The sequence below is a fragment of the Hemitrygon akajei genome, unplaced genomic scaffold, assembly GCF_048418815.1.
Source record: "Hemitrygon akajei unplaced genomic scaffold, sHemAka1.3 Scf000045, whole genome shotgun sequence".
In the NCBI taxonomy this organism is placed as follows: domain Eukaryota; kingdom Metazoa; phylum Chordata; class Chondrichthyes; order Myliobatiformes; family Dasyatidae; genus Hemitrygon; species Hemitrygon akajei.
The window spans coordinates 4,224,686-4,249,682 of record NW_027331931.1 but is presented as its reverse complement, the minus strand read 5'-3'; the positions used below and the strand labels follow the sequence as shown (position 1 = coordinate 4,249,682).

General features: G+C 42.9%; 2 protein-coding genes across 3 annotated transcripts in view; both read right to left on the bottom strand.

Annotated features, from left to right (window-relative positions):
• The window catches only part of LOC140720623 (uncharacterized), a 74,224-nt gene extending 69,724 nt beyond the window's left edge, over positions 1-4,500 (bottom strand). The window contains exons 1-2 of one of the 2 annotated variants that reach the window (XM_073035455.1): positions 4,346-4,500; positions 2,774-2,924 (exon numbers count right to left, since the gene is read on the bottom strand). The gene's annotated coding sequence lies outside the window, so the exon portion shown is untranslated. The remainder of the gene's footprint in view (positions 1-2,773; positions 2,925-4,345) is intronic. The other variant, XM_073035457.1, reaches the window with a different exon arrangement.
• LOC140720587 (uncharacterized) overlaps positions 1-24,997 on the bottom strand; it is a 154,040-nt gene that overhangs the window by 19,925 nt on the left and 109,118 nt on the right. The window lies entirely within an intron of this gene.

The window sequence follows — 24,997 nt, the reverse complement described above, 5'->3', positions numbered from 1 at the left end:
CATGACTACGGGGATCTCTGGGAACGTGGGGGTTCCTGACTTCCTCTGGCCACCCCATTAGTAATGTCACTTTTGTAAACAACTTACTCACCGCTCTACAGCTACCTCGAGTTTTGTTCTTCTCAGAGGGACGCCTCTGAGGAGGAGTGAAAACTGTGGTCCCAGATGGGGTGCCAGAAAGACCCCGACCTAGGTTTTTGAATCACCCCAGTGGGACAGGTTTGGGTTCCTACACAGTTTTTACCAATATTGGTCGATTATATACATAATTGTACACACCTGGGAAAGGAGGGAATGGTTGGTAACCTGTACCCTGCACACCGGGTATGACTCCCTTGACAGGTGGATCTTTTTCGTGTCTACAAGTTGATTTTATTGAATTGCCTAGAATACATTGCTATAGATACTGCTTAGTTATTATAGATGTGTTTAGTAGATGGATTGAAGCTATTCCAACTATCATTAATACTGCTGTGACTGTTGTGAAGGTATTATTACAGGAAATAATTCCCAGGTACGGCCTGGCAGAGATGCTGAGCTCTGACAATGGCCCACACTTTATGGTGAAAGTAAATGAAGGAGTATGTAACAAACTAGCTATCAAGCAACAATTCCAGTTTGTACACCACCCACGGGCTGCTGGCAGAGTGGAGAGAGCCAATGGCACTATGAAGAATAAACTGGCCAGACTAACAACGGAGACTGGACTCACTTGGTTGAAGGTCCGACCATTAGCCCGATTCCACATGAGGGTTACCCCACAGGGGAAAACAGGGCTGTCACCAGCTGAAATCATTTCTGGATGGCCCATGAGGACACCCTGGGGACAAAGTCTCAGGATTAAAGGCAAAGTGAATAAGAATAAGGAACCTTGGTTCTCGATGGATATTGGAACTCTGATAAAGAAGAGAGAGATGTATGACATGTATAAGAAACAGGGAGCAAAGAAGGTACTTGAGGAGTATAAAAAGTGCAAAAAAATACCTAAGGAAGAAATCAGGAGGGCTGAAAGAAGACATGAGGTAGTGTTGCCAGTCAAGGTGAAGGATAGTAAGAGCTTCCACAGGTATATTAATAGCAATAGGATAGTTAAGGGATAAAATTGGTCATCTTGAAGATCAGAGTGGTCGGCTATGTATGGAACCAAAAGAAATTGGGGAGATGTTAAATGATTTTTTTGTGTCTGAATTTACTAAGGAAACTGGCATGGAGTCAATGGAAATGAAGCAAACAAGTATTGAGGTCATGGAACCTATACAGATAGAAGAGGAGGAGGTGCTTGCTACCTTGAGGCAAGTAGATAAATCTCCAGGACCTGACAGGGTATTCCCTCGGACCATGAAGGAGACTAGTGTTGAAATTGCAGGGGCCCTGGCAGATATATTTAAAAGTAGTTATCTATGGGTGAGGTGCCAGAGGATTGGCGGATAGCTCATGTTGGTCCATTGTTTAAAGAAGGCTCAAAAAGTAATCCAGGAAATTATAGGCTGGTAAGTTTGATGTTGGTCATGGGTAAATTATTGGAAGGAGTACTAAGAGATAGGATTGACAATTGTTTAGACAGACAGGGACTTATTAGGGAGAGTCAACACGGCTTTGTGCATGGTAGGTTATGTTTAACAAATATATTAGAGATTTTCGAGGAGGTTACAAGGAAAGTGGATGAAGGCAAGGCAGTGGATGTAGTGGACTTCAGTACGGCCTTTGACAAGGTCCCGCATGGGAGGTTAGTTAGGAAGATTCAGTCACTAGGTATACATGGTGAGGTAGTAAATTTGATTGGGAATTGAGAATGGGAGAAGTCAGAGAGTGGTAGTGGAGGATTGCTACTCTGAGTGGAGGCCTGTGACTAGTGGTGTGCCACAGGGATCAGTGCTGGGTCCATGGTTATTTGTCATCTATATCAATGATCTGGATGATAATTTGGTAAATTGGATCAGCAGGTTTGCTGTTGATACAAAGATTGGAGGTGTAGTGGACAGTGAGGAAGGTTTTCAAAGCTTGCAGAGGGATCTGGACCAGCTAGAAAAATGGCAGATGTAGTTTAATATAGACATGTGTGAGGTATTGCACTTTGGAAGGAAAAACCAAGGTAGAACATACAAGGTAAATGGCAGGGTGCTGAGGTGTGCACTAGGACAGAGGGATCTAGGAATACTGATACAAAATTCCCTAAAAGTGGCATCACAGGTAGATAGGGTAGTAAAGAGAGATTTTGGTTCATTGGCCTTTATAAATCAAAGTATTGATTATAAGAGTTGGAATGTTATGGTGAGGTTGTATAAGGTATTAGTGAGGCCAAATTTGGAGTATTGTGTGCAGTTTTGGTCACTGAATTACAGGAAGGATAATACTAAGGTTGAAAGAGTGCAAGAGAAGGTTTACAAGGATGTTGCCAGGACTTGAGAAACTGAGTTACAGAGAAAGGTTGAATAGTTTAGGACTTTATTCCCTGGAGCGTAGGAGAATGAGGGGTGATTTGATAGAGATGTATAAAATTATGATGGGTATAGATAGAGTGAATGCAAGCAGGCTTTTTCCACTGAGGCTAGGGGAGAAAAAAAACCAGAGGACATGGGTTAAGGGTGAAGGGTGAAAAGTTTAAAGGGAAAATTGGGGGGGGGGGGGGGTGCTTCTTCATAACTGAGTCTGACTGGTACTGGCATAACTGGTTCTTCTGGGCACATTCAGTCTCACTCCCAACTATTTCCTACCTTCCTTTGTACAGGTACGTAATGTCTAAAGGACCAGTGTTTGAGTAAATGAGACTCACCAAACTTTCTCCTGACTGAATCACTGGAATCTCCAAGTCAGATGGGTTCTCTCCAGTTGATGCTCTCAATCCTCGGGCTGGTTCACTTGTTGCTGTTCCCTCGTCTTCAGTCGTGGTTTTTCTTCCAATAAATCTCTCACTGCAGGTCTAACTTTAACATGAAAGATAATGAAGCACGTTAACAATGAAAAGGAGGACCAAACGTATCTGCTGAATGTTACTAGGAACAAAACTCACTGAAATTTAAACGTTGGCAAATATAATGATGTCAGTGAACAATCTTTAATTGTCCCTCACACATCACAAAACAATACGGGATAAGAAGGAGCCATCATTCAGTCATGGTAAGACACAAGACACAGGAACAGAATTAGGTGATTCAATCCATCTGGTCTGCTCCACCACTCAACCATTCAATCATGGCCAATTTTTATTCCAACACCATATTCCTGCCTTCCTCCTGTAACCCTGAAACTACTCAGCAATCATCAGTATATTAATCTTCACAAATATACCCAAATGGCAGCCTCAAACAAATTCTGCGGCAACAAATTCCACAGATCAGACATCTTGTGGCCAAAAATTTTTTCTCATCTCAGTTTTAAAGGAAAGCATCTTTATTCTGAGACGGTGCTCTCAGATCACAGACTCTCTGTCTAATGGAAACATCCTCTCCATGTCCACTGTATCCAGGCTTTTCAGCATTCGGTAAGTTTACTTAACCATACATCCCCCCACCACCCCCACCGTCCCTCTGAACTCCATTGAGCACAGGTCCAGAACCATCAAATGCTCCTCATACATAACACCGATCATTCCTGAGATTATTCATGTGAACCTCATTAGCAACAACTGCACCGGACACATTTCCAGGAATAACAGACAAATCGGTTCCAGGATAATTTACTGGGAAAAGTTGTGCTTCCTTTACTGTAATACTATCACTCCATTTCCAGGTTAAAACAGGACCATTTCAGGAAATTTGTATTACAGATCCTAGGATACAGATCTTGTCTTGTCTATACTGGACCGACCGCCGTCGCTGGACTATAAACGTGCAGGAGTAATGTATGGCTCAGCTCTACTGCGTGGAGCTGAGGCTCGAACCATTCTCCCCCTAGACTTCCCAGTCCCTCGGTAAAGCAGGCAGTGAAATCAAAGATCCCCACAAACTGGGACGTTCTCCTTTCTCACCCACCCACTCCGGAAGAAGACACAACCGCCATAAAGCTCCAGAACAAATCTGAGGAGCCTCAGGAAACAAGGCGAGTTCGGGTAAGTTAATGGGACTCAGCGACCAAAATCACACCACGTGATCTGGCGTCACAAAGGGGAGGGCGGGGCGAATCTGCGGCACACAGCCTCACGTGACCTGACGGCGGGACTTCCATTTCAATTCTGTGAAAATAGACAGCCTGGGCTCCTGGTTTGGATCGTTCAATGCAGATTAAGTGAAGTCGACACATTTCTGACGAGCCCAGATAGTTGGGAAACAAATGAATTCCTGGCCCTCAGTTCGGGGCTCACGGCCAACATCGGATCTCCCCGCACGGGGTCGGTCTCAATACTCACCGATGGGAAAGTGATATCTTCGGCCCGCAGACAGTGATCCCGACGGAAGAGACGAAAGTCTTTCACGAACACACAGCCGACCCACTTCAGCTCTGAACGGAGAGGAAAACACGGTCCACCCGGAGACTGTGAACATGCGCGAAGAGATTGTTACATCATCGGGAGGCGGGGCCTCGGAAACAGACACGCAGATGCTGCCCATCTGCGGTTAAATGGGAGGGGCAAACGGGATCACGTGTCAGGATTCATTGAACCCCCCCCCCCCCCCCCCCCCCCCAGGCAGAGACTCCGGCTACTCATTAGTCTGTGGAAAGAAGCAAATTTGCCGCTCATATCTCCTCTCACATTTCAGCCCCCAGGAAAAATATATCCACTCTATCTATTCCTCTCGAAATCTTAGAAATGTCCATCCAGTCTCTCCCCAGCCCGCGCCGCTCTGGAGAAAACAGCACAAGTTTGTCCAGCTTCTCGTTATAGCTCATGCTCTCTAATCCAAGCAGTGTCCTGGTTAACCTCTTCCCCGCCCTGTCCAAAGCCCCGACATCCTTCCGAGAATGGGGGCGACCAGAACTGTATGAAACACTCCAGATGTGGTCTAACTAGTTTTATAAAACTGTGTTACGAACTGTAGCGTTTTAGAAACGAACCAGCAGCAATAGAGTTCACACTGGAGTCTGGTTTTGATGTTAAAACCACTCTCTTTATTAGTATCTACTTATAGTAGCTTAATGAAATAAAGGAAAGTTAACAGTGTTAGGTGTATACATGTGTAAATATAATTCCCAAACTATCAAGCGTGAGGGAACAAAGCTTAGAGTCTTGAGATGGTAAAGTAGGAAAGTTCAGTAATCCACGGAATAGATGATGGGAGAGAGATATTTGTAATCCAGGGTGAAACGTAGAGAAAAGGCAGTTACAACAAAATAACCGCCGACGAAGTTCTTATCTGTTGAATCCGTCCACATACAAGTTATCAGCGAAAGTGACCTGTCACAGGAATACCGTCTTCCGGGGGTTGCCACACAACATACCCAGGCAAGGGATAACACAAGATATTCCAAAACTCACTCCTCTGGATTATACGAAGTGTCAGCCACACACGTTCGTTGTGGGTCCGTGTACCGATGATCAACCCACTCTTGTGGGCATAGGAGAGTTCCAAGCCTCAGCTGCGACTAACTGAAGCTATCAGCTTTTCCAGTCTCTCTCTCTCTGTCTCTTTAGACTGGCCGACTGCCTGTCTGCAGATCGCTCTCTCTCTCTTATGGTTCAGTCCACAGTCAGCGCTGTCAGCCTGTGACTGACGTCATAGTCCCGCCTCCTTGGAGTCTGAGATTCCTCTGATCATCGACACTGTTCAGGGATTTGCATTTAACAGTGTACTGTCTCATACATTCGACCTACCGAGCTGCCAAGATGATCATCACTAATCAAATCTCACTGAGATTTCTTAGATCCTGTTGAATTTATTGCCAAGTGCACAAGTACGGGAAGGTACAGGTACAGAGAAACACTGACTTGTGGCAGCATCACAGGCAAGTACATTCAGATAACACACGGAACACAAATTATACGATTCTCTGTCAGTCACAATCTGTAAATATGTTTAAGTCATTAACGATATATAAAATACATTTTGTCATGATCAATATTAAAATGTGCATTTTGTGTCAACAACAGACTTGGAAATGTTGAATTTGGTCCCTGTCTCCATTCCTCCTGTAATCCACAACCAGCTCCTGTGTTTTTGTCACAATGAGGGAGAGGTTGTTTTCTTGACACCACTGTGTCGGGGTGATGACTTCTTCTCTGTCGGCTGCCTCGTTATTATTTGAGATTAGGCCAGTCAGTGTAGTGTCGTCAGCAAATTTAATTAGCAGATTGGAGCTGTGGGTGGCGACACAAGTCATGAGTGCACAGAGTAAAGTAGGTGGCAAGAAGCCAACCCTGTGGGGTATGTGTGCTGAGGGTCAGAGAGAGAGAGAGAGGTGAGCGAGCCCATACTTACCACCTGCCGGCGATCTGACAGGAAGTCCAGGATTCAGCTACACAAGGCAGGGTGAAGGCCGAGGTCTCTGAGCTTCTTGTCGATACTTCACGCCTTCGTATGGCTATTGCTCTGCCCATGACTGCAAGGAACTGCAGAGAACTTTGGAGAGCAGAGAACATCAGAGAAACAAGCCTCCACTCCATGGACTCTTCCTACACTTCCCATCCCTCGGAAAAGCAGGCCATGTACTCAAAGATCCTCACAATCTGGACATTCTTGCTGCAAACACGCTCCCCCATCGGGAAAGAGATACAAAAGCCTTAAAGCGCGTAACACCAGGCTCAAGGACGGCTTCCTGTCTGTGGTTATAAGCCAAATGAATGATAAAATGTACTCAGCCTCACAATGTAACTCGACGTGACTCTGCACCATATGTCTTGTGATTGTTTTGCCAGTTTCATTTTTCATTTTTGGAATCTTTTTTATTGATACATAATTGTCTACAGCTATAAAATGATACAAAACTTCAATAGATTAATATGTATACCATAATAAAGCTGAAAAAAATGATCGTAAAATATAAAAATGGAAAAATCTATATACAGAAAAATAAGGGAAAGAAGTACCCCATTTAACTCGGAAAGAAACCCACTAACCACAAAAAGGGGGGGGGGGGAATCCATTAGGAATGAATCCCCCGGAGCAATACGTTTGACCATCATCTAAATTTTTTTAAAAAGAATCATCAACCGTCATTTCATATTTATAAAAAAAATAAAATTGGACGGAAACCATATAGCATAATTCAAATTAAATGATAATATTTGGCAAAAGAACCCCATCTTCTCTCAAAATCGAATCGAGGATCATAAGTTCTACTTCTATTTTTTCCAAACTAAGACATAACATTCCTTGAGAAAACCATTCAATTAATGTAGGGGAAGAAATATCTTTCCATTTTAATAAAATAGCCCTTCTTGTCAGTAGTGTAACAAATGCAATTACATGTTGATCTGAAGATGAAATACCCTGAATATGATGTGGAGCTATTCCAAATAGAACAGTCAATCTATTAATTTGTAAATTAATTTTCAGAGCTTTAGAAATTGTAGAAAATAATGATTTCCAAAACGATTTTAATGAAGAACATGACCAGAACATATGTGACAAAGTAGCTACTTCAGTTTTACAACTATCACAGCATTTGTCTATACTAGGAAATATTTTAGATAGTCTCCCCTTTGTTAAATAATAACGGTGAACAGTTTTAAATTTAATTAAACAATGGTCGGCACATACAGAAGAAGAATTTACGTTTTTCAAAACTCGAAGCCAATCTTCATTAACAAAGGTCATATTAAGTTCTCTGTCACAATCTTGTTTAATCTTTAGTGATAGGTTCTCGTTTTGTAACAAAAACAAATGATAAATGCTGCCAATGGAACCTTTCACGAAGGGATTCAATTTCAAAATGGTATCCAAAAAAATCAGATTCTTGTAAATATGGAAACTTAGGTAAATATCGTAAAAAATGTCTAACCTGAACATATTGCAAAAAAATGTGTATGAGTGAGAGAAAATTTGTTAATTAACTCTTCAAAGATCATAATGGACCATCACAAAATAAATCTGTAAAAGAATGGATCCCTTTATTTTTCCATAGGAGAAAAATGGGGTCAGTTTTTGAAGGTTTAAATGAGAAGTTTCGATGTAAAAAACTAGTCATCTTAAATTGTTTAAAATTTTTAAAAAAACGAAACTGAACCCAAATCCGTAGGGATTGTTTAATAACCGGGTAAAGATTTAAATTTGGAATTTCAGAGAGCTATAAAGGGAATGGAGCTCCTAAAATTGAAGTTAAATAAAATTGTTCAACAGATTTTAATTCCAAATCAACCCATAATGATTTTTGGTTCTTATCAAGCAAATATAACCAAAAACATAATTGTCTAATATTCACAGCCCAATAATACAGGCTTAAATTAGGAAGTGCAAGTCCCCATCGTTTTGTAGATTTTTGTAAATGATAGCTATTAATTCTTGGTCTCTTATTGTTCCAAATAAAGGAAGAAATAAGAGAGTCAATTTGATTGAAATTTTTTAGTTAAAAAGATAGGTATATTTTGGAAAATATATAAAAATCTAAGTAAGATCATTTTCACAGCATGAATACGACCTATTAAAAAAAAGTAAGTGGATTCCATCTAGAAAATTGTGCTTCATGGAGTCCATTAAAGGAACTACGTTCGCTTTATAGAGATCTTTATATTTTTTTAGTAATTATAATACCTAAATATCTAAATGTATTAACAATTCTAAAAGGAATATCATTATATATACTAACAGGGACATTTAATGGAAACAATTCACTTCTTTCAAGTTGTTTATATCCAGAAAATTTAGCGAAATCTTTAAGTGTTTCCAAAAGATTAGGAATTGATTCCTCAAAATTTGAAATAAAAAACAAAAGATCATCTGCATAAAGAGAAATCTTATGTATGGTTCTATTCATAGAGATACCAAGAATACTTTTAGCTTCACGTAGTGTTATAGCTAAAGGTTCCGATACAAGATTAAATAATAAAGGGCTTAATGGACATCCCTGTCTAGTGCCACGAGAAAGTGAGAAAAGAAGACCTGCAGTTATTAGTAATGACAAGCTCAAGGACGGCTTCCTGTCTGTGTCTATAAGCCAAATGAATGTTAAAATGCTCTCGGCCTCACAATGTAACTCGACGTGACCCTGCACCATATGTCTATCTGCACTGCACTTTCTCTGCAGCCATAATGCTTTGTTACAGTTATTGTTCTGTCGTATATCAGCTCACTGTACTGTTGTAAAGTAGTGATCTGTGTGGATGGTACGTCAGACAAGATTTTCACTGTAGCTCAGTACATGATGAGAATAAACAAATTCCCCACTTTAATTGTGTGGAAATATTAGACAGACGGAGCTTCTGTTCTGGAACCTCAGAAGGAAACTTAACTGTTGTCATTTCTGTGGAATACAAATATATGGAAAATGCTTCAATCTCACATTACGGTCTGCGGTAACTGGGATCAGGTGACCGGTGGTGGGTCTCCCATATCAATATCAGAATCAGGTTTAATACCATCGGCATATGTCATGAAATTCGTTGTCCCTGCGGCAGCAGTAGAACCTAATTCATAACAATAGATTTTAACAATTGTGATTTAAAATAAGAATATGAATAAGAATAAAATAAGAATAGTACAAAATGAAAAAAAAAAGATGTAATAAACTATTTTAATTGTGTGGAACTATTTGACTGACCGGGTTGTTGCTTTGGAAATTTTGGAGTGAAGCATAACTGAACTGTAGACATTTATGAGAAGTGCAGATAAATACAAAAGGTTAAATTCTCACATAAATGGGTCAGACACCCAGAAACATCGGCAGCACTTCAGCAGGTAAAAACAGTGGAATGAAACATGCTGAAAATATTGCAGAAAAAAACATATTGTCCACCACAACGAGAAAACGTGACAGATCTGGATCTCACTGCCTTGTCTGAACGGGGAAAGATGAAGCTACACGTACACGTAAAGTGACCCGCAGATGCTGCAGATCTGCGGAAAAATGTCAACAGGAAACGGGATCAGGTGACGGTGGAGGGTCTCCCACCCCCAGACGGAGAGCCAGCTACCCACCACTCTGTGGAAAGAAGCAAACTTGCCGCTCACATCTCCTCTCACCTTAAATGTATTAGACATTTCAACCCCCGGGAAAAATATATCGTCTGTCCACTCTATCAATTCCTCTCGTAATCTGATAAACGACCATCCAGTCTCACCCCAGCCTGCGCCGCTCTGGAGAAAACAGCACAAGTTTGTCCAGCTTCTCGTTATAGCTCATGCTCTCTAATCCAGGCAGTGTCCTGGTTAACCTCTTCCCCGCCCTGTCCAAAGCCCCGACATCCTTCCGAGAATGGGGGCGACCAGAACTGTATGAAACACTCCAGATGTGGTCTAACTAGTTTTATAAAACTGTGTTACGAACTGTAGCGTTTTAGAAACGAACCAGCAGCAATAGAGTTCACAGTGGAGTCTGGTTTTGATGTTAAAACCATTCTCTTTATTAGTATCTACTTATAGTAACTTAATGAAATAAAGGAAAGTTAACAGTGTTATGTGTATACATGTGTAAATATAATTCCCAAACTATCAAGCGTGAGGGAACAAAGCTTAGAGTCTTGAGATGGTAAAGTAGGAAAGTTCAGTAATCCACGGAATAGATGATGGGAGAGAGATATTTGTAATCCAGGGTGAAACGTAGAGAAAAGGCAGTTACAACAAAATAACCGCCGACGAAGTTCTTATCTGTTGAATCCGTCCACATACAAGTTATCAGCGAAAGTGACCTGTCACAGGAATACCGTCTTCCGGGGGTTGCCACACAACATACCCAGGCAAGGGATAACACAAGATATTCCAAAACTCACTCCTCTGGATTATACGAAGTGTCAGCCACACACGTTCGTTGTGGGTCCGTGTACCGATGATCAACCCACTCTTGTGGGCATAGGAGAGTTCCAAGCCTCAGCTGCGACTAACTGAAGCTATCAGCTTTTCCAGTCTCTCTCTCTCTGTCTCTTTAGACTGGCCGACTGCCTGTCTGCAGATCGCTCTCTCTCTCTTATGGTTCAGTCCACAGTCAGCGCTGTCAGCCTGTGACTGATGTCATAGTCCCGCCTCCTTGGAGTCTGAGATTCCTCTGATCATCGACACTGTTCAGGGATTTGCATTTAACAGTGTACTGTCTCATACATTCGACCTACCGAGCTGCCAAGATGATCATCACTAATCAAATCTCACTGAGATTTCTTAGATCCTGTTGAATTTATTGCCAAGTGCACAAGTACGGGAAGGTACAGGTACAGAGAAACACTGACTTGTGGCAGCATCACAGGCAAGTACATTCAGATAACACACGGAACACAAATTATACGATTCTCTGTCAGTCACAATCTGTAAATATGTTTTAAGTCATTAACGATATATAAAATACATTTTGTCATGATCAATATTAAAATGTGCATTTTGTGTCAACAACAGACTTGGAAATGTTGAATTTGATACCTGTCTCCCATTCCTTCTCTAATCCACAACCAGCTCCTGTGTTTTTGTCACAATGAGGGAGAGGTTGTTTTCTTGACACCACTGTGTCGGGGTGATGACTTCTTCTCTGTCGGCTGCCTCGTTATTATTTGAGATTAGGACAGTCAGTGTAGTGTCGTCAGCAAATTTAATTAGCAGATTGGAGCTGTGGGTGGCGACACAAGTCATGAGTGCACAGAGTAAAGTAGGTGGCAAGAAGCCAACCCTGTGGGGTATGTGTGCTGAGGGTCAGAGAGAGAGAGAGAGGTGAGCGAGCCCATACTTACCACCTGCCGGCGATCTGACAGGAAGTCCAGGATTCAGCTACACAAGGCAGGGTGAAGGCCGAGGTCTCTGAGCTTCTTGTCGATACTTCACGCCTTCGTATGGCTATTGCTCTGCCCATGACTGCAAGGAACTGCAGAGAACTTTGGAGAGCAGAGAACATCAGAGAAACAAGCCTCCACTCCATGGACTCTTCCTACACTTCCCATCCCTCGGAAAAGCAGGCCATGTACTCAAAGATCCTCACAATCTGGACATTCTTGCTGCAAACCCGCTCCCCCATCGGGAAAGAGATACAAAAGCCTTAAAGCGCGTAACACCAGGCTCAAGGACGGCTTCCTGTCTGTGGTTATAAGCCAAATGAATGATAAAATGTACTCAGCCTCACAATGTAACTCGACGTGACTCTGCACCATATGTCTTGTGATTGTTTTGCCAGTTTCATTTTTCATTTTTGGAATCTTTTTATTGATACATAATTGTCTACAGCTATAAAATGATACAAAACTTCAATAGATTAATATGTATACCATAATAAAGCTGAAAAAAATGATCGTAAAATATAAAAATGGAAAAATCTATATACAGAAAAATAAGGGAAAGAAGAACCCCATTTAACTCGGAAAGAAACCCACTAACCACAAAAAGGGGGGGGGGGGGAATCCATTAGGAATGAATCCCCCGGAGCAATACGTTTGACCATCATCTAAATTTTTTTAAAAAGAATCATCAACCGTCATTTCATATTTATAAAAAAAATAAAATTGGACGGAAACCATATAGCATAATTCAAATTAAATGATAATATTTGGCAAAAGAACCCCATCTTCTCTCAAAATCGAATCGAGGATCATAAGTTCTACTTCTATTTTTTCCAAACTAAGACATAACATTCCTTGAGAAAACCATTCAATTAATGTAGGGGAAGAAATATCTTTCCATTTTAATAAAATAGCCCTTCTTGTCAGTAGTGTAACAAATGCAATTACATGTTGATCTGAAGATGAAATACCCTGAATATGATGTGGAGCTATTCCAAATAGAACAGTCAATCTATTAATTTGTAAATTAATTTTCAGAGCTTTAGAAATTGTAGAAAATAATGATTTCCAAAACGATTTTAATGAAGAACATGACCAGAACATATGTGACAAAGTAGCTACTTCAGTTTTACAACTATCACAGCATTTGTCTATACTAGGAAATATTTTAGATAGTCTCCCCTTTGTTAAATAATAACGGTGAACAGTTTTAAATTTAATTAAACAATGGTCGGCACATACAGAAGAAGAACTTACGTTTTTCAAAACTCGAAGCCAATCTTCATTAACAAAGATCATATTAAGTTCTCTGTCACAATCTTGTTTAATCTTTAGTGATAGGTTCTCGTTTTGTAACAAAAACAAATGATAAATGCTGCCAATGGAACCTTTCACGAAGGGATTCAATTTCAAAATGGTATCGAAAAAAATCAGATTCTTGTAAATATGGAAACTTAGGTAAATATCGTAAAAAATGTCTAACCTGAACATATTGCAAAAAAATGTGCATGAGCGAAAGAAAATTTGTTAATTAACTCTTCAAAGATCATAATGGACCATCACAAAATAAATCTGTAAAAGAATGGATCCCTTTATTTTCCATAGGAGAAAAATGGGGTCAGTTGTTGAAGGTTTAAATGAGAAGTTTCGATGTAAAAAACTAGTCATCTTAAATTGTTTAAAATTTTTTAAAAAAACGAAACTGAACCCAAATCCGTAGGGATTGTTTAATAACCGGGTAAAGATTTAAATTTGGAATTTTAGAGAGCTGTAAACGTAATGGAGCTCCAAAAATTGAAGTTAAATAAAATTGTTCAACAGATTTTAATTCCAAATCAACCCATAATGATTTTTGGTTCTTATCAAGCCAATATAACAAAAAACATAATTGTCTAATATTCACAGCCCAATAATACAGGCTTAAATTAGGAAGTGCAAGTCCCCATCGTTTTGTAGATTTTTGTAAATGATAGCTATTAATTCTTGGTCTCTTGTTGTTCCAAATAAAGGAAGAAATAAGAGAGTCAATTTGATTGAATTTTTTTTAGTTAAAAAGATAGGTATATTTTGGAAAATATATAAAAATCTAAGTAAGATCATTTTCACAGCATGAATCCGACCTATTAAAAAAAAGTAAGTGGATTCCATCTAGAAAATTGTGCTTCATGGAGTCCATTAAAGGAACTACGTTCGCTTTATAGAGATCTTTATATTTTTTTTGTAATTATAATACCTAAATATCTAAATGTATTAACAATTCTAAAAGGAATATCATTATATATACTAACAGGGACATTTAATGGAAACAATTCACTTCTTTCAAGTTGTTTATACCCAGAAAATTTAGCGAAATCTTTAAGTGTTTCCAAAAGATTAGGAATTGATTCCTCAAAATTTGAAATAAAAACCAAAAGATCATCTGCATAAAGAGAAATCTTATGTATGGTTCTATTCATAGAGATACCAAGAATACTTTTAGCTTCACGTAGTGTTATAGCTAAAGGTTCCGATACAAGATTAAATAATAAAGGGCTTAATGGACATCCCTGTCCAGTGCCACGAGAAACTGAGAAAAAAGACCTGCAGTTATTAGTAATGACAAGCTCAAGGACGGCTTCCTGTCTGTGTTTATAAGCCAAATGAATGATAAAATGCTCTCGGCCTCACAATGTAACTCGACGTGACCCTGCACCATATGTCTATCTGCACTGCACTTTCTCTGCAGCCATAATGCTTTGTTACAGTTATTGTTCTGTCGTATATCAGCTCACTGTACTGTTGTAAAGTAGTAATCTGTGTGGATGGTACGTCAGACAAGATTTTCACTGTAGCTCAGAACATGATGAGAATAAACAAATTCACCACTTTAATTGTGTGGAAAAATTAGACCGACTGAGCTTCTGTTCTGGAACCTCAGAAGGAAACTTAACTGTTGTCATTTCTGTGGAATACAAATATATGGAAAATGCTTCAATCTCACATTACGGTCTGCGGTAACTGGGATCAGGTGACCGGTGGTGGGTCTCCCATATCAATATCAGAATCAGGTTTAATACCATCGGCATATGTCATGAAATTCGTTGTCCCTGCGGCAGCAGTAGAACCTAATTCATAACAATAGATTTTAACAATTGTGACTTAAAATAAGAATATGAATAAGAATAAAATAAGAATAGTACAAAATGAAAAAAAAGATGTAATAAACTATTTTAATTGTGTGGAACTATTTGACTGACCGGGTTGTTGCTTTGGAAATTTTGGAGTGAAGCTTAACTGAACTGTAGACATTTATGAGAAGTGCAGATAAATACAAAAGGTTAAATTCTCACGTAAATGGGTCAGACACCCAGAAACATTGGCTGCACATCAGCAGGTAAAAACAGTGGAATGAAACATGCTGAAAATATTGCAGAAAAAAACATATTGTCCACCACAACGAGAAATCGTGACAGATCTGGATCTCACTGCCTTGTCTGAACGGGGAAAGATGAAGCTACACGTACACGTAAAGTGACCCGCAGATGCTGCAGATCTGCGGAAAAATGTCAACAGGAAACGGGATCAGGTGACGGTGGAGGGTCTCCCACCCCCAGACGGAGAACCAGCTACCCACCACTCTGTGGAAAGAAGCAAACTTGCCGCTCACGTCTCCTCTCACCTTAAATGTATTAGACATTTCAACCCCCGGGAAAAATATATCGTCTGTCCACTCTATCTATTCCTCTCGTAATCTGATAAACGACCATCCAGTCTCACCCCAGCCTGCGCCGCTCTGGAGAAAACAACACAAGTTTGTCCAGCCTCTCGTTACAGCTCATGCCCTCTAATCCAGGCAGTGTCCTGGTAAACCGCTTCTGCGCCCTCTCCAAAGCCCCGACATCCTTCCGAGAATGGGGGCGACCAGAACTGTATGAAACACTCCAGATGTGGTCTAACTAGTTTTAGAAAACTGTGTTACGAACTGAAACGTTTTAGAAACGAAACAGCAGAAATATAGTTCACAGTGGAGTCTGACTTTGATGTTAAAACTACTCTCTTTATTAGTATCTACTTATGATGTAGTAAGTTAATGAAATAAAGGAAAGTTAGCAGTGTTATGTGTGTATGTGTGTAAATATAATTCCCAGACTATCGAGCCTGAGGGAACAAAACTTAAAGTCTTGAGATGGTAAAGTAGGAAAGTTCAGAAATCCACGGAATAAATGATGGGAAAGAGATATTTGTAATCCAGGGTGAAACGTAGAGAAAAGGCCGTTACTTCAAAATAACCGTCGACGAAGTTCTTATCCGTTGAATCTGTCCACAGACGAGTTATCAGCGAAAGTGACCTGTCACAGGAATACCGTCTTCCCAGGGTTACCACACAACATACCCAGGCAAGGGTTAACACAAGATATTCCAAAACTCACTCCTATGGATTATACGAAGTGACAGCCACACACATTCGTTGTGGTTCCGTGTACCGATGATCAACCCACTCTTGTGGGCACAGGAGAGTTCCAAGCCTCAGCTGCGACTAACTGAAGCGATCAGCTTTTCCAGTCTCTCTCTCTCTCTTTAGACTGGCCGACTGCCTGTCTGCAGATCGCTCTCTCTCTCTTATGGTTCAGTCCACAGTCAGCGCTGTCAGCCTGTGACTGACGTCATAGTCCCGCCTCCTCACGCCGGCGCTCTTAAAGAAACAGTCACAGTACGACCGCAGGCTCGTAACAGCTGCAACACAACTTCCCGACTTTTGAACTCAATGCTTCAACTAATAAAGACAACGACTCCATTTGCCTTGTTAACCACCCGATCAATCTGTGCAGTCTCTTTCAGGGAGCGATGAACTTGGAGTCTAAGATCACTCTGATCATCAACATTGTTCAGGGTTTTGCATTTAACAGTGTACTGTCTCATGCATTCGACCTACCGAGCTGCCAAGATGATCATCACTAATCAAATCTCACTGAGATTTCTCAGATCCTGTTGAATTTATTGCCAAGTGCACAAGTACGGGAAGGTGCAGGTACAGAGAAACACTGACTTGTGGCAGCATCACAGGCAAGTACATTCAGATAACACACGGAACACAAAATATACGATTCTCTGTCAGTAACAATCTTTAAATATGCTTTATGTCATTAACGGTATGAAAAAATACATTTTGTCATGATCAATATAAAAATGTGCATTTTGTGTCAATAACAGACTTGGAAATGTTGAATGTGGTCCCTGTCTCCATTCCTCCTGTAATCCACAACCAGCTCCTTTGTTTTTGTCACAATGAGGGAGAGGTTGTTTTCTTGACACCACTGTGTCGGGGTGATGACTTCTTCTCTGTAGGCTGCCTCGTTATTATTTGGGATCCGGCGGATCAATGTAGTGCCGTCAGCAAATTTAATTAGCAGATTTGAACCCGCCACTGCTCCCCACAGTGTACTATGTACTGATTGCAAAGCTACGAAATTGCATGTGAATGGCCTCCCCTCCCCCAACTCCACTCTTTCTGCGTCACCAGCAGACTGGGGCATCTCACACCTCGCTGCCTCCGCCAGGACATTAAACTGTGAACAACTGTGGTCAGGGACTGATCTCTGGGGTACTCCAAACGCTACCTCCTTCCAGTCTGAAAACGACCCAGTCATCCAGACACACACTACCGGCAGTTTATCGATCTCCAACGAAAAAGCCTAATCACCTACTCCCGATGTTCAATACCATTGCTGACTCTGAGTTTACCACCGTCAAATGCCGGGAGGGACATAATAATCAGAAAGTCTCTAGTCACAGCCGTGTAAATAAAATGTGATCTCAGCAGGTGTGTGGCGCATGCTCAGAATGCGAAGGAGACAGACAAACTGAGCCAAGTCACAGACTGATGAAGGGGATGAGTGATCCATTTTGACACAGAGAGGGAAGCTGAGAGTTTGATATTGTGCATGATACCGGAACTGTGGCCAGTTAAAAGATGAAGCTTTGTTCCTTCAAAATGTTTTGAGTTGTGACAGTGTTTTTCTCAGAAGGCACCATGAAGACTCAAATTATTTCAGTTGAATTGTTGTCCTTCACCCACTGACGTGCTTTGCAAAATTTTAGCAGTGTAGCAATGTCAAAGGATTTGTGTTTGGGAATCCCAACACAACAACACGTTAGTTCCGCTGTATCTGTCAGTTCACCAGCGCTTGAATGCCACCGATCCTTGAATGTGGAGGCGGAGATGCTGGAGAAGACAGCGCCCCACTCGCTACAAGGAGTGATCCATTTGTCCATGTCCGTGATCTGATTGGATACACCGCCATGACGTTATAGCAGTGTGACGTCATTCACTGGCTCTCATTTTGGAAGGGATTCAGTCGGCCATCGCAGATACACCAACAGCTTCGCACTGGGAAGCGGCCGTTCACCTGCTCCGTGTGTGCGAAGAGACTCATTCAGTTAACCCACCTTGTGATGCTCCGGTGAGTTCACAATAAATAGAGGCCACATTTCTGTCCGGAGTGAGCAAATAGTTTTACTCAATCATCCCAGCTGCTGCAACACCAGCAACTTCACATCAGGGAGGAAGTTCAAATCAGCTCCGTGTTAAATGTTTAACCATCACGGTGACTGAAGGCAGCTGCAGGTTCATGAGGGACTGTTACTGTCAGATTCTGCAGTTCTTGCGGCTGCTCATCGCACCCAGGACTGAACCCTGGTCACTGAGCATTGGAGGAGTCTGTTCTGCTGATGTTAGCCTTAAACTAGACTGGTGTTTAATATTGTGGATCTGTGAAAGATAAATCAGTTCTGTATCAGGTCCTGTGTCTCAGGTACTTACTGTCTCTACCACACTCACAATGTACACTAGAAAGGCCACTCGGCCCAACTGGCTCCTGCAGTCTGTTCCATATCAGTATATCAAAATCTACCCCTGCCGTTCCTCTCTCGCTCTCCCTGAGATGACAGGTTGCAACTAGTCTCCACTCCGTGGGATAGGAGATTTCTCTTGAATTTCATAGAATCATCGAAATCTACAACACATTACCGATGCTTTGGCCCACAATGTTGTGCCGACCATGTAACTTACTCTAGAAACTGCTTAAATTACTCTACCGCATAGCCACCTATTTTCCTAAGCTCCATATACCTATCTAAGAGTCTCTTAAAAGACCCTATTGTATCCGCCTCTACCACCGTCGCTGGCAGTGCATTCCACACACACACCACTCTTTGCTTAAAAATCTTAGCTTTGACATCTCCTCTGTACCTACTTCCAAGCAGCTTAAACCTATTCCCCCTCGTGTTAGCCGTTTCTGCCCTGGGAAAAAGCCTCTGACTATCCACACGACCAATGCCTCTCATCATCTTATACACCTGCATGAATTCCCTGCATGATTTTCTCCAGACTGAATAAGACGACGAGCTCACTGTGGTTGTGACGTTCTTCAGGGCTCCGGACGAAGTTGGTTAAACTCCTTCTTACCCCCTCTTTTCAAAGTTTTGGGTCATTTTCACCAATTTTAAAGGACTGTGCCTCAGACAGCTGGGTTGTTGCAATTGTTACGTACCAGCAGCAATAGATACTAATGGAGTTTGGTTTGGATGTTATAACCACTATATTAATATCTACTCCAAATATGAAAGATTAAACAAAATAAACAGAAGTTAACAGTATTATGCGTATATATAGCTCCCAAACTATCAAGCTTGGGAAACAATGTTTAAAGTCTTCAGATGGTAAAGTGGAAAAGTTCAGTAATCCACGGAACAAGTGAGTGAGAGGAGAGATTTGTAAATCCACACGAACATGTAGAGAGAAGACAATTACGAAGAATTCCACACCCATTCCACACTGGGTAAACGAAATATCTGTCGCCGAAGATCTTATCCGTCGATTCGTTACGAAATCCACTTAGAAATATCACCAGGTGACAGTGGCAGGAATATCGTCTTCAAGTGGTTACCACAGAACACCCCGATTCCAGGTAAGGGCCAACAAAAGTGATACCACGGGATACTCCAGCAAATCCACACATATGGCTGATACGAAGTGACAGTCACACATCCGTTGTGCACTGCGTGCCGATGATCAGATCAACCCAACCTTTTGGGCATAGCAGTGACAAGCTGAAGTCTCTCTCACACACTCTCTCTCTCTTCCTCTCCCTCTCCCTCTCCCTCTCTCTCTTTCCTCCCTCTCCTCCCACTCTCCCCTCTGTCTCTCTGACTCTGCTGCAACGCGTTTGTGACGTCACAGCCCCACCTCCCTCAGGCACTTAAAGCGACACTCACTCCGCTGTATGTGTCAGTTCACCAGTGCTTGAATGCCACCGACCCTTGAATGTGGAGGCTGAGATGTTGGAGAAGACAGCGTCCCACTCGCTACAAGGAGCGCCCGAACACGTGCTCATGTCCGTGAAATGATTGGATACATCGCCAGGACGTTGATAGCAGTGAGATATCAGTTACTGGCTCTCATTTTGGAAGGGATTCAGTCGGCCATCGCAGATACACCAACAGCTTCGCACTGGGGAGCGGCCGTTCACCTGCTCCGTGTGTGCGAAGAGACTCATTCAGTTAACCCACCTTGTGATGCTCCGGTGAGTTCACAATAAATAGACGCCACATTTCTGTCCGGAGTGAGCAAAGAGTTTTACTCAATCATCCCAGCTGCTGCAACACCAGCAACTTCACATCAGGGAGGAAGTTCAAATCAGCTCCGTGTTAAATGTTTAACCATCACGGCGACTGAAGGCAGCTGCAGGTTCATGAGGGACTGTTACTGTCAGATTCTGTAGTTCTTGCGGCTGCTCATCGCACCCAGGACTGAACCCTGGTCACTGAGCATTGGAGGAGTCTGTTCTGCTGATGTTAGCCTTAAACTAGACTGGCGTTTATTATTGTGGATCTGTGACAGATGAAATCACTTCTGTATCAAATTCCGTGTCTCACTAGAGAGGTCCCTGCCGATGTTTCTGTTCCATATCAGAATATCAAAATCTACCCCTGCCATTCCCTTCGCACTCACCCTGAAATGACAGGTTGCAACTAGTCACCACTCTGTGAGAGGAGAGATTTCCCTTGAATTTCATAGAATCATAGAAATCTACAACACATTACAGACCCTTTGGCCCACAATGTTGTGCCGACTATGTAACTTACTCTAGAAACTGCTTAGAATTACCCTACCGCATAGCCACCTATTTTCCTAAGCTCCATGTACCTATCTAAGAGTCTCTTAAAAGACCCTATTGTATCCGCCTCTACCACCGTCGCTGGCAGTGCGTTCCACACACACACCACTCTTTGCTTAAACAAAGCTTAGCTCTGACATCTCCTCTGTACCTACTTCCAAGCAGCTTAAACCTATTCCCCCTCGTGTTAGCCGTTTCTGCACTGGGGAAAAAGCCTCTGTCTATCCACACGACCAATGCCTCTCATCAGCTTATACACCTGCATGATTTTCTCCGGTCTGAATAAGACGATAAGCTCACTGTGGTTTTGACGGTTCTCTCCCCATCTCCGCCGCATCTCCCCCCTCGCCCCTCTGCCCCTCTGCCCCTCCCCGCTCTCCCCCTCCCTTCTCCTCCCCCTCCTCCCCCTCTAAATCCCTTCCTTCCTCCCCTCCCCCCCTCTCCACCTCCTCCCCTCTACCCGTCCTCCCCTCTCCCCCTCCCCTCCTCTCCTCCCCTCCCGTACTCCCCCCTCCTCCCCACTCTCCCCTCCTCCCCTCCTTCCTTCCTCCCCCCACTAACCCCCTCCTCCCCTATCCCCCCACCCTCCCCTCCTCCCCTCCCCTCTCCGTCCCCCTCCAACCCTCTCACGCCTCCCCTCCCCTCCTCTCCTCCTGTCCTCCCTTCCCCTCCTCCCCTCCCCCATCAGCCCTCTCTCTCTCTCTCTCTTCTCTCTCCTCTTCCTCTCTCTCTCTCTCTCTCTCTCTCTCCTCTCTCTCTCCTCTCTCTCTCTCTCTCTCCTCTCTCTCTCCTCTCTCTCTCTCTCCTCTCTCTCTCTCTCTCTCTCTCTCTCTCTCTCTCCTCTCTCTCTCTCTCTCTCTCTCTCTCTCTCTCTCTCTCTCTCTCCTCTCTCTCTCTCTTCTCTCTCTCTCTCTCCTCTCTCTCTCTCTCTCTCTCTCTCTCTCTCTTTCTCCCCCCCCCCCCTCCTTTGTGTTTCACGTCACAGACCCGCCTCACTCAGGCACTTAAAGGGACACTCACAGTAAACGAACCTGCGGTCTCGTAACACAATGCACCTCTAAAGTCTGACAGCAGACTAGCGAGTGAATCTTCGATGGTGCAGAGTCAGAAACCAATGAGTTGCCAGATTGAGTCAGGGCTTTGGGGCTGCAAAGAGAGAGATGGGGTCCAGAGTTGACGACGAGGAGGAGGAATCAGACCAGCAGGAAAAGCTGCAAAAGAAAGATTAGAAGCATTTGGAAACTGGTTGATCGAAAAAAAAAATGCTGGTTAATTTCTGCAAAATACTGCTGGAAATCAGCAGTCAGGCAGCAAATGTGGAGAGGAATAAATAGACAAAGTTTAGGCCGAGCCCCTTCAGCATGCCTAGCCTGTGTACTCCGCCGCTTAGTTGCTGCTTGAACTGCAGAGTTCCTCCAGCATTTTGTGTGCGTGCGTCTCTGTATTCCCAGCAACTGCAGAATCTCCTGTGTTTTATAACTGCATTTTACTTTGGCATTAGATACAGGTTGATATTGAGTATATTGCTTATAGGAGCCGCTTTCTGCGTTAAAACAGCTGCAGATTTTTCTATACACACGAAAAAAATGAGGTATGGACATTGAACAGGTGCTTGCAGAAATGTTTAATGGCACCGTGATTACCCATAAGGCCATGCGTTAAGAATTTCACCAGCGCTGAAGCGCCGATGAAATGCGCAGGCGTCAGTCTGAGGACATCCCCGACTATCACGCACGCGCGCAGTACACTGAAGGCCTTGAAAATGTCGGGTGCAGGTAAGAACGATTCTCTGTGTTTTTACTTAAACACCGACTTCAGAACGATTCCTGTGAAATCCGGACACCGTGGCCAACAATCCCGGCACAGTCCTGCTCTCGTCTCTCTCTCTCAGCACCACGATCAGTACACGGGCCCCGGGGAGCTTCCGGCTGATGAGGGAATGGGAACCGATGGATCTTTCAGACAGAGCTGAGCTCCAGCTATCTAAATGCAAGAATTAGGAACTCGGAGAAAGGGAACAAAATCTTTTACATCACCAGTTGAGAAAATCACCTTTGTTCTACCTCCAATCACTAATATGAGAAAATCTGAAGATGCTGGAAATCCAAGCAACACGCACAAAATGCCGGCGGAATTCAGCATTAGTACTCTTTTCCATAGATGCTGCCTGGCCTGTTGAATTCCTCCAGCATTTTGTGTGTGTTGCTTGAGCTCCCTCCTCTCGTTCTGCACTTTTCTACCCGCGAGAACATGTTTTGACCCATTCTCTCTGGGTACATAATGATATCAAGCACCTTTGCCTTGGGCAGCAAGTAGCTTTCACATCTCAAATGTGCCAGACTCCAGTGAGACAGAAAGACTACTGCCCTTCCCTTCGTATTCATTGGCATTACCATCACTGAGTTCACCACTGTCAGTCGTTGTCTGATGTGTGTATTGTGGCGATGCAAACATTGCTGGAGAATTGGGGGAGGCTTCAGGGGAATATAGAAACTGAGTTCACCACTGTCAGTCATTGAGTGGGGGGAGGGTTCAGGGTAAATATTTATGTAGAATATAGAAACTGGTGATACTTGTGTGTATTCTGGTGTTGCAAAAGTTGCTGGAGAATTTGCAAGTGGGAAGAAGTGGAGTGATATTTGGAAATCTGACTTTTTTTAGTGTAACTTAGCAAGCTAACCACATATGGACAATATACAAAAACTTTGGTGAGAAAATCCTTCATTACCCATTACAGGCCTGCTACATAGGTTGTGTGAGAGTGCAGATGAACTGGATCGAACCCAGAGGAGATCAAAGTTCCTATTGACAGTGATTTACTAGCTGTGAAAATGAATACCTCTCTATATAAAATTCACTGTGCACATCTTGTCACTGGGTAAAAAAAAATGCAGTGCAAGACTTATGTACACACTGGTTATTACAAATTAGAGGGGGTATTGGAGGGAAGATGGGGAGACCTGTAGTGTCCCTGATGCCCTCACTTACAAGAAATGCATCCAGCTGCAGCTTGTAACCCTGCACTTTAAGGAGTTGGAACTTGAAACGCATATGGTGATTGATGGTCATTCCAGATACCAGCACTCTGCCGAGTCAGGAGATGATTTCTCTGTCCAACTTGGGTTTAACCTCAGTGTAACAGTGTGATACCAAATCAAACCTTGGCAACTCAAGAAATCTCATCCGAAATATTGTCCTACACCCATTGATGGATTTTGTAAATCTTTTACAGGTTAAAAACGGGAAGGAATTTGTCTCCAGGAATCTCAAACACGGCACAACAGTTTTGTTGTCTCTGTCTAGATATTTAAGAAGTGGAGCAAGGGATTCAATCGACCATCCTTCCTGCTCAGACAGTGGGAATGGATTCACTCGGTCATTTCAATTGAAGGTACATCAGCAAGTTCACACTGGGCAAGGCCATTCACCTGTTCTGTGTGTGAGAAAGGATTCTGTCGGGCATCCCACCTGTGGAGAAACCAGTCAGATCACACTGGGCAGAGGCTGGTCATCTGCTGAATTTCGGGGAAGGGATTCTCTCGGTCATCTGACCTAATGGCACACCAGCGTGTTCACACCAGGGGGCAGCCATTCACCTGCACAGTCTGCGGGAAGGGATTCACTGCATCATCCAACCTACAGAGACATCAGCGAGTTCACACTGGGGAGAAGCCGTTCACCTGCTCAGACTGTGGGAAGGGATTCACTCAGTCATCCCACCTACAGAGTCATCAGCGAGTTCACACTGGGGAGAAGCCGTTCACCTGCAAAGTCTGTGGGAAGGGATTCTCTCAGTCATCCAACCTACAGAATCATCAGCGAGTTCACACTGGGGAGAAGCCATTCATCTGCTCAGAATGTGGGATAGGATTCACTCAGTCATCCCAACTACTGGCACACCAGTCAGTTCATAATGGGGAGTGGCCATTCACCTGCTCCGTATGTGGGAAGGGATTCACTCAGTCATCCCACCTACAGAGTCATAAGCGAGTTCACACTAAGGAGAGGCCGTTCACCTGCTCAGCCTGTGGGAAGGGATTCACTCAGTCATCCCAACTACAGA